The 8,145-nt window shown below is 44.4% G+C and overlaps 1 non-coding gene across 1 annotated transcript; it reads right to left on the bottom strand.

Moving 5' to 3' along the window:
* Positions 1-6,126: 6,126 nt before the first annotated feature.
* On the bottom strand, positions 6,127-6,237 carry LOC123324965. The gene has a single exon (XR_006540141.1). It is a non-coding gene; the product is annotated as a U6 spliceosomal RNA (small nuclear RNA).
* Positions 6,238-8,145: the final 1,908 nt, after the last annotated feature.

The raw sequence follows: 8,145 nt of genomic DNA, 5'->3' as shown, positions 1-8,145 counted from the left end.
AAATGGGCCACGATGGCAGAGTCCCCTGGAAGCCAATCAGAAGTGACCAGCGAGGTCATATTCATCCTCTGTGTATTTTTACATCCCTACTACTTTCAGTTCAGAGCAGCTCTGGAAAGATGTGTTCCTTCTGTTTTTATTAAGTTCTTCTGGTTTGAGGAGTGAAAGAGAAGGGGAACAGGGAGGGGGTTGCAGATGAGATGGCCTCCCGGCTGGGATTTATAAGAACATCCTTCCACTGGGTGATGTCTGCATGAGGTAGAGGTATGGTTTCAATTCTGCTCTGGCAAGGCGGGCCAGCCCACGTTGCCAGCGCATAGCTCTCTTTCAAGTCTCACACTGATTCGAGAGTTTGTAGACAACTTTGTACTTTGGGTCTCTGCCAACTGTCCTGAAGAAACAACTGCCCTTGGCTTCACGTTTTCTAGCTTACCCTCCCCACTCCCAACCAGAGTTAGAGAATAACAATTATTTTCTTAGTGAACACCGCTCCTAAGTAAACCCAAGCGGGACCTAAGCAACTGTGCATTTGGGACCTGTGGAGTCTTTTTCATATCTTTGTGAGTTTCCTTCCTTTGATCACAGAAGAACAGTGCCTCCAGATTTGTACCGCCTTAGAGACCGTCTGTGAGGACAGGGTCATTGCACACATAGACATCAGGCCTGGGGGCTGGGTGGGAGATGGCTTTTTGGTTTATGTTTTGTTTTAAACTACTAACCCCACTTTAGACTTTTTTGTACTTAATTTGCCACCATATTTTCTGATGTATCAACAAAAGGAAAACAACGTATTTCTATTTTGTCTCTCTTGTTCTCCAAAATGCTCTTTGTTTATTAAAAATGTAACCAGTTCCTATAGAGTCTAATTTACCTGTCTGGGGACCACCCAAACCATTGACCCCCTTCTCCTCCTCCCCCTAATCTTTCTTACATGAGGACAGTTCACTGTGCAGTGGCCCCAGCTGGGGTATAAAGAAGGGGAAGGTGGCAGTGGATCTGCCCCTGTGTCAGCACATACTAGATCAGCATTCGGAATCTGTGCAGAATGCAGGTCTGAGCCTAGAACCCATTAGCTTAAAACAGGGACTGGCAACTTTTTCTGTAAAGAGTCAGATGGTGGGGCACCTGGGTGGCTCAGATGGTTGGGCGTCTGCCTTCGGCTCGGGTCATGATCCCGGGGTCCTGGGATCGAGTCCCGCGTCGGGCTCCCTGCTCAGCGGGGGGCCTGCTTCTCCCTCTGCCTCTCTCTCTCTCTGTCTCTTATGAATAAATAAAATCTTTAAAAAAAAAAAAAAGAGTCAGATGGTACATATCTTAGTCTTTGCAGGCTGCGCTGCAGTTGTGTTTGTAGCGTGAAAGGTGCACAGCTCCTATGTATGTGAGTGGCTGTGGCTGTGTTCCAATAAAAACATATTTACCAAAATGGGCAGAGGGCAGATCTGGTTCAGGGCTGCAGTTTGCCAACCCCTGACTTAAAACCCTTCAGCGTTGCACCTGTACCCTCAGACTGAAACCTACACTCCTAGCCCATGTGCAAGGGCCATGTGCTTTGGTCCCTCTCACATCTAGCACGCTTTCTGCCTCCTGCACTGGCTTCTAGCCCCATTGGGTTGTTCCTGGCTCTCAGACTTGTCTCACTCCCTCTCACCTCGAGAAACCCATGCAAGTTGTTCCTTTTGCCTTAAACGTCTTCCAAGCCCCTCTCTCCTCCTGCACACACTTACGTGCGATTTACTCTCCAGATCTCAGATGAAGCTTGTCTAACACGTCTCCCTTAATCCCTGAGCCTAAGTGAGGACTCTTGACAGCAAATGACAGCAATTAAATTTCGTTCCCCTGAGGCATTACAAACAAATGACGTTGTTTGGCTGAAATCAACAAACTCTGGATAGGGCTAAGAGGAAGTGAGTTTAGGCATGACTAAAATCAGAGATGCAATGAGTGACATAGTGGATGTATAATGTACTCATCTTACAGCAGATAGGTGGGGATGTCTCCTAAATCTGGTGGCCTCACTGACTACAGCATAGCTGAGAAACTGAAATAACGAGGGCCTTTGAAAATCAAAAAGGAGGGTAGCAAATGCTTTGTATTAAAACAACAACAACAACAACAAACCACATAAACCCAAAAAGCTTTAATTGTATCATAGAACTTTTCAGATACTAAATCAGAGCCTATTTACTTTTGGTTTAGGCACAATAACAACAAGTTTATTTGTCAAGTTTCCCAGGCTATAGCAGATTAGAAACAGTTTATTTATTTATTTTGTTGTTTTATTGGGGTGAAGAGGAACTGCCAGAAGCAGACACATGGACACCAACTTGGAACGACATTTAAATGACAAGGAAGGTAGAGAAGGAAACTTTCAGGAAGCAGAGGGGGCTGGGGCCATTTAGTGATAAAGAAAGTACTTACATTCTTCAGTAGGTACCAAGGGCATCAGTGCTTTCTAATAATACCTAATAGCAAGATGTATATAATGTTTATTATATGCCAGGCTCTGTTTGAAGCACTTCTTGGGAATATTTAATCTTGCAATAACTCTATCAATGAATGTTACTATCATTACCATTTTATAGGTTATATTACTTATCTATTACTGTGTAGCCAAAAGTTTGTGGCTTAAAATAACAGACATTTATTTTCTCATAGTTTCTGTGGATCAAGTGGCCACTTGTGGCTTAGTTGGTCCTCAGGTTCCATGTCTCTTGTAAGTCTGTGATCACGGTGTTGGCCAGGGCTGCAGTGACCTCAAGGCTCAACTAGGGAAGAACTCACTTCTGAGCTAGGTCATGTGGCTGTTGGCAGGTTTGGGTTCCTTGTGGCTGTCAGACCCACATGGCAGCTCATAATATGGCAACTTGCTTCATCAGAATGAGTGCATGAGAAGAGTCAGAGACTGAGCAAGATGGGAGCCACAAGCTTTTGTTACCTTAATTTGAAGATGGCATCCTATTGCTTTTGCTGTATTCTGTTTAAGATACAAAGCCTAGCCAACACTCCAGGGGAGGGGATTACAGAAGAGCATGAATACCAGGAGACAGGAACCACTGGAAACCAGGTCAGTAGCTGCCTACCATGTATGAAGAAACCAAGACACCAAAAGTCATGGACCTGGCCTAGGGCCACATGGTTAATAAACTAGAGCACCTGGAAATGAGACCCAGGACTTGTGCTTGTAAACACCAAGTCACCCTGGGCAATTAGATTTGTATAAGCTCCTGGATGATTTTAATGTGCAGTTGAGACTGAATGACAAGCCTAGCCTTTCACAAGCTTCAGTGTGTGCACAACTCATCTGCGTTCTGGTTAAAATGATGATCCTGATTTGGTGGGTTTGGGGTGGGGCCCAAGATTCTGAATTTCTTTTTTTTTTTTTTAAGATTTTTTTTATTTATTTGAGAGAGAGAGAATGAGAGAGAGAGAGCACATGAGAGGGGGGAGGGTCAGAGGGCGAAGCAGACCCCCTGCCGAGCAGGGAGCCCGATGCAGGACTCGATCCAGGGACTCCAGGATCATGACCTGAGCTGAAGGCAGACGCCCAACCGACTGAGCCACCCAGGCACCCCGAGATTCTGAATTTCTAACAAGTTCTGGGTGATGCTGATGCAGCTGGTCCGTGGACCACACTTTGAGTAGCAAGGGCCTGAAGGAACAACTTTGGGCTGAAAGTTTGGCAATTGTTTTTCCACTTATGGTTTTTCCTCAAGCTGGTGGTAAATGGACCAATCATTTGACCTTTCTGATTTTTAAAAATCATGTATTCATTTTTTCATATATGCATTCATTCATTCATTCATTCACATTCAGTGTTCAATAGCCATTCATCCAATAGCAGCCAATATTAATTTTTAAGCCCTTTGTTTTATCCTGGTTATAAACGTAAGAGCAATTCTTGTCTTTCAGGCTTGATGGAAATGTTACTTCCTATGGAAACGTTCCCCTACTCCCAAAACTGCCTTCAGATGTGCTTACATGATATCTCCTGTATCTTCATCACTATACTCACATTGCATTGTAACTGTTCATGGTCACTGCTACCCCATTTGATGGTTTTATGTGAATTTTAATTTTTTTTTTAAGTAGGTTCCATGCCCAAGGTGGGGACTGAACTCATGACCCTGAGATCAAGAGTTGCATGGCCTACCAACTGAGCCACCCAGGTGCCCCCAGTTTTATATGAATTTTAAAAAGACATCCCTTTTTCAAGACTCTGTTTATCTGCAGGAAAACTCAATGAAATATTCAGGTCTGGGATGTATGTGATGTTGATGATAGCTTTGAAGTTGTGCACTGTCCCTCACCTTTGTCCCTCCCTGTCCCCCACACTAGATGTCAGCTCTGGGGCTGGGACTGTGTCTGTTCCATCTTTCTATCCCCCAGGGCCTAGCACAATGCCTAATGTGTGGTAAGCATGAAAAAAGTATTTGTTGAATGAACAAATGTTTATTGTAGAAAATATTGAAAAGGAAAAATAAAAAAATCAAGCACCATCCTATTTCACAGAGGTAACCTTTGCCAATGGTTCATTGTACTTCCTTCGGTCTTTTTTCCATTCATAAATATGTGCGTCATCCATATCTATATTTGCATCCGTATATGTAACTTTTCCTCTCTTTCTTTTTTTTTTCTTTTTTTTTTTTTTTTTTAGGATCTATTTTTTTTTTTTTTATTCTTATGTTAATCCCCATACATTACATCATTAGTTTTAGATGAAGTGTTCCATGATTCATTGTTTGTGCATAACACCCAGTGCTCCATGCAGAACGTGCCCTCCTCAGTACCCACCACCAGGCTAACCCATCCTCCCACCCCCCTCCCCTCTAGAACCCTCAGTTTGTTTTTCAGAGTCCATCGTCTCTCATGGTTCGTCTACCCCTCCGATTTCCCCCGCTTCATTCTTCCCCTCCCGCTACCTTCTTCTTCTTCTTTTTTTTTTTTTTTCTTAACATATATTGCGTTATTTGTTTCAGAGGTACAGATCTGAGATTCAACAGTCTTGCAAAATTCACAGCGCTTACCAGAGCACATACCCTCCCCAGTGTCTATCACCCAGTCACCCCATCCTTCCCACCCCACCCCCCACTCCAGCAACCCTCAGTTTGTTTCCTGAGATTAAGAATTCCTCATATCAGTGAGATCATATGATACTTGTCTTTCTCTGATTGACTTATTTCACTCAACTCCTCTCTTTCTTTTGAGTGATAACAGCCAGCATTTACTGCCACTGTGCTAAGTGCTTGGGAAGATCCATTGTAATAAGCCCCACTCGTTGCCACTAAGCTCCTGGGAACTTAGAGTCTGGGGACAGAATTGGAGTCATGGCTAACAAGGCACAGCTGTCATGAGGCTTGACAGTTTCAGATTTAGCCTGGCATCTTCAATATGCAGTGGGGAGAGCAGCCAGTCTGAGTGCTGCCAGAAGGGGTGGGACAGAGCCGAGCACCTGACCCCAGGGCCACCCCTACTGGGACCCTCTGACAGCCAACACTGTTCTCCGCTTGATAAGAGCAATTCTATTCTGAAAATCCCTCAGAATAGGGCACATCATCCAGAGCTGAAACACACTACTACTTTTAGTGGGGAAGAAATATTTTCATTGCAAGCCTTCAGATTGACCTCCATTCTGTTAAAAAAACAAAACAAAAACAAATAAAACAGTACAACCACCAAATCCCATTAAAATGTGTGAAATTACTTCATTTGTTAATTTAGCCTGACAAAGCATTGCCCTTCATCAATTACTCTCTATAATGTGTCTGTTTACTTGCTCTCATTAATCCATTATACAGAACATAATTAAGACTTTGCTCTTGAATTATAGTAATGATACCAAATTTTTAAACAATTCAGTCTTTATTTTTTTAAAGATTTTATTTATTTATTTGAAAGAGAATGAGAGAGAGCACATGAGAGGGGGGAGGGTCAGAGGGAGAAGCAGACTCCCTGCCAAGCAGGGAGCCTGATGCGGGACTCGATCCTGGGACTCCAGGATCATGACCTGAGCCGAAGGCAGTCGCTTAACCAACTGAGCCACCCAGGCACCCAACAATTCAGTCTTTAGTGCAAACACATAAAGAAACTCAAACAGAGCAGTAGGGACGAAAGAAATCAATTAAAGCGAAAAATCATACTACACTCTCTGGAGAGGTGACGCATCATCTTTGCGCAAGGGCCATGCTAATCTTCTCTGTATCGTTCCAATCTTAGTACGTGTGCTGCTGAAGCGAGCACTACAGTCTCTGGAGAGGTTGATATCACTGGGCTTAAGGGACAAGATTGTGTCCTTTATAAATGAGCAGACCACCTGGATTCTGAGGGGGAAAATTCAGTGAAATGTGTGCTAACTATACAATTGCCAAAATGGCCCCGTGGTCTCTCTGGACTGTGGCACCCAGCTACCTGCGAGGGGAGCAAAGGGCCAGCGGATCTTGCACAGTGCAAAGGTCCAAGTAGCTGAAGGAGGGCTACTGAGTAAAACTGGGTTGATAAGGTGAATCTAATGTCACGTCTGTATAATTATACCCATGTTGTACCAGAGGCCCCCAAATGTAATAAAAAAATGAGCTACTCTTTCTCTTTTGATGCTGTTACCTCCAAACCTATTCCTCTGTGTGTTCTTCATCACAATAAATGGCACCGCCTTCCATCCAGTTACTCAAACTAAAAACGTAGGTGTCCTGTTTGTGATAGTTAAGTTCATGTGTCAACTTGACAGGGCTGCAGGATGCAAAATTATCTGGCTAAACATTATTTCTGGGTGTCTCTATGAGGGTGTTTTTCCAGAAGGGATCAGTATTTGAGTTGGTGTTGACTTGAGTAAAGTAGGTGGTTCTCCCTAATGTGGGTGGGCACCATGCCATCCACTGAAAGCCTGGATATTACAAAAAGTGGAGGAAGGTTGAGTCTGTGCTGTGCCTGGGTACTTGAGTGGGGCATTGACCTTCTCCTGCCGTCATCACTCCTGGTTCCCAGGCCTTGAGACTCAGACTGGAATCCACACTCCAGCTCTGCAGCTCTCTGGGCTCCCAACCACACACCTGGCTTTTCTGGGCCTCCAGCTTGCAGAAAGCAGATTGTGGGACCTCTCAGCCTCCAAAATCATGTGAGCCAATACCTTCTAATAATTCTCTTTCTATATCTCACTATACCTATAGGTTCATATCTATCTCATTTGTTCTGTTTTTCTGGAGAACCCGGGCTCGTACAGTCTTGATTCTTCCCTTTCCCTAATCTCCTCCATCCCATTTATCAACAGGCCCTGATAATTCTGCCTCTAGAATATATCTTGAATGGATCCCCTCCTCTCTGTCTCTGCTGCCACCTGCCCAATCCAAGCCACCCTCACCTTTCTGAACATCCTGGAGCAGTGCAATAGTCTCCCAGTTGGTCTCTTTGCTTCTTCTTTTATCCCTCTCAAATCTATTCTTCGCAATGCAATGCTGTTGATGAAACGCAAATTAGATCACACCACTCCTCTGTGTAAACCATACCTTAAATTTCCATCAAACTTAGAACAAAATCCAAACTCTCACTGTATCCCCCAGTCACCATGTGATCTGGCCATGGCTAACTGTTCTGCTTTCATCTTCCACCACTCTCTGCCTGGCTCACCACATTTGGGTGGCTATATTAGTTACCTAGTGCTGTGTAACAAATTACCCAAGGCTCACATAAATGACAGCAATCAGCGTTGAATGCCTCACATGGTTCCAGTAGGTCAGGAACTGAGAAATGATGGAGCTGGGTGGCTCTGGTTCAGGGTGTCTCATGAGGCTGCCATCATCTGGAGGCTTGACTGGAGGACCAACTTCCAAGGTGGCTCATTCACTTTGCTTTTTTCGCAGGAGCCCTTAGGTCCTTGCCATGTGGATCATTCTGTAGTGCTGCTTGAGTGATCCAAGAGAGCACAACAGAATCTGCAATGCCCTTTATGACCTAGGCTTAGAAGGCACATTCCTTCAGTTTTGCAACATTTTATTGGTTACATAGACCAGCCCAATTCAATGTGTGGGGGAGCTACATAAGGGTATGAGTATCAGGAGGTGAGACTCACCTGGACCCATCTTGGGGTCTGGTTAGCCCCCAGCACTCCTCTCACACACCAGACTCTTCACACAACATGACACTGTGGTTGCTGGT

Source organism: Neomonachus schauinslandi, chromosome 5 (assembly GCF_002201575.2).
Source record: "Neomonachus schauinslandi chromosome 5, ASM220157v2, whole genome shotgun sequence".
Lineage (NCBI taxonomy): Eukaryota > Metazoa > Chordata > Mammalia > Carnivora > Phocidae > Neomonachus > Neomonachus schauinslandi.
Note: the sequence above shows the minus strand (reverse complement) of the source record. Positions and strands in the feature narration are given on the sequence as shown.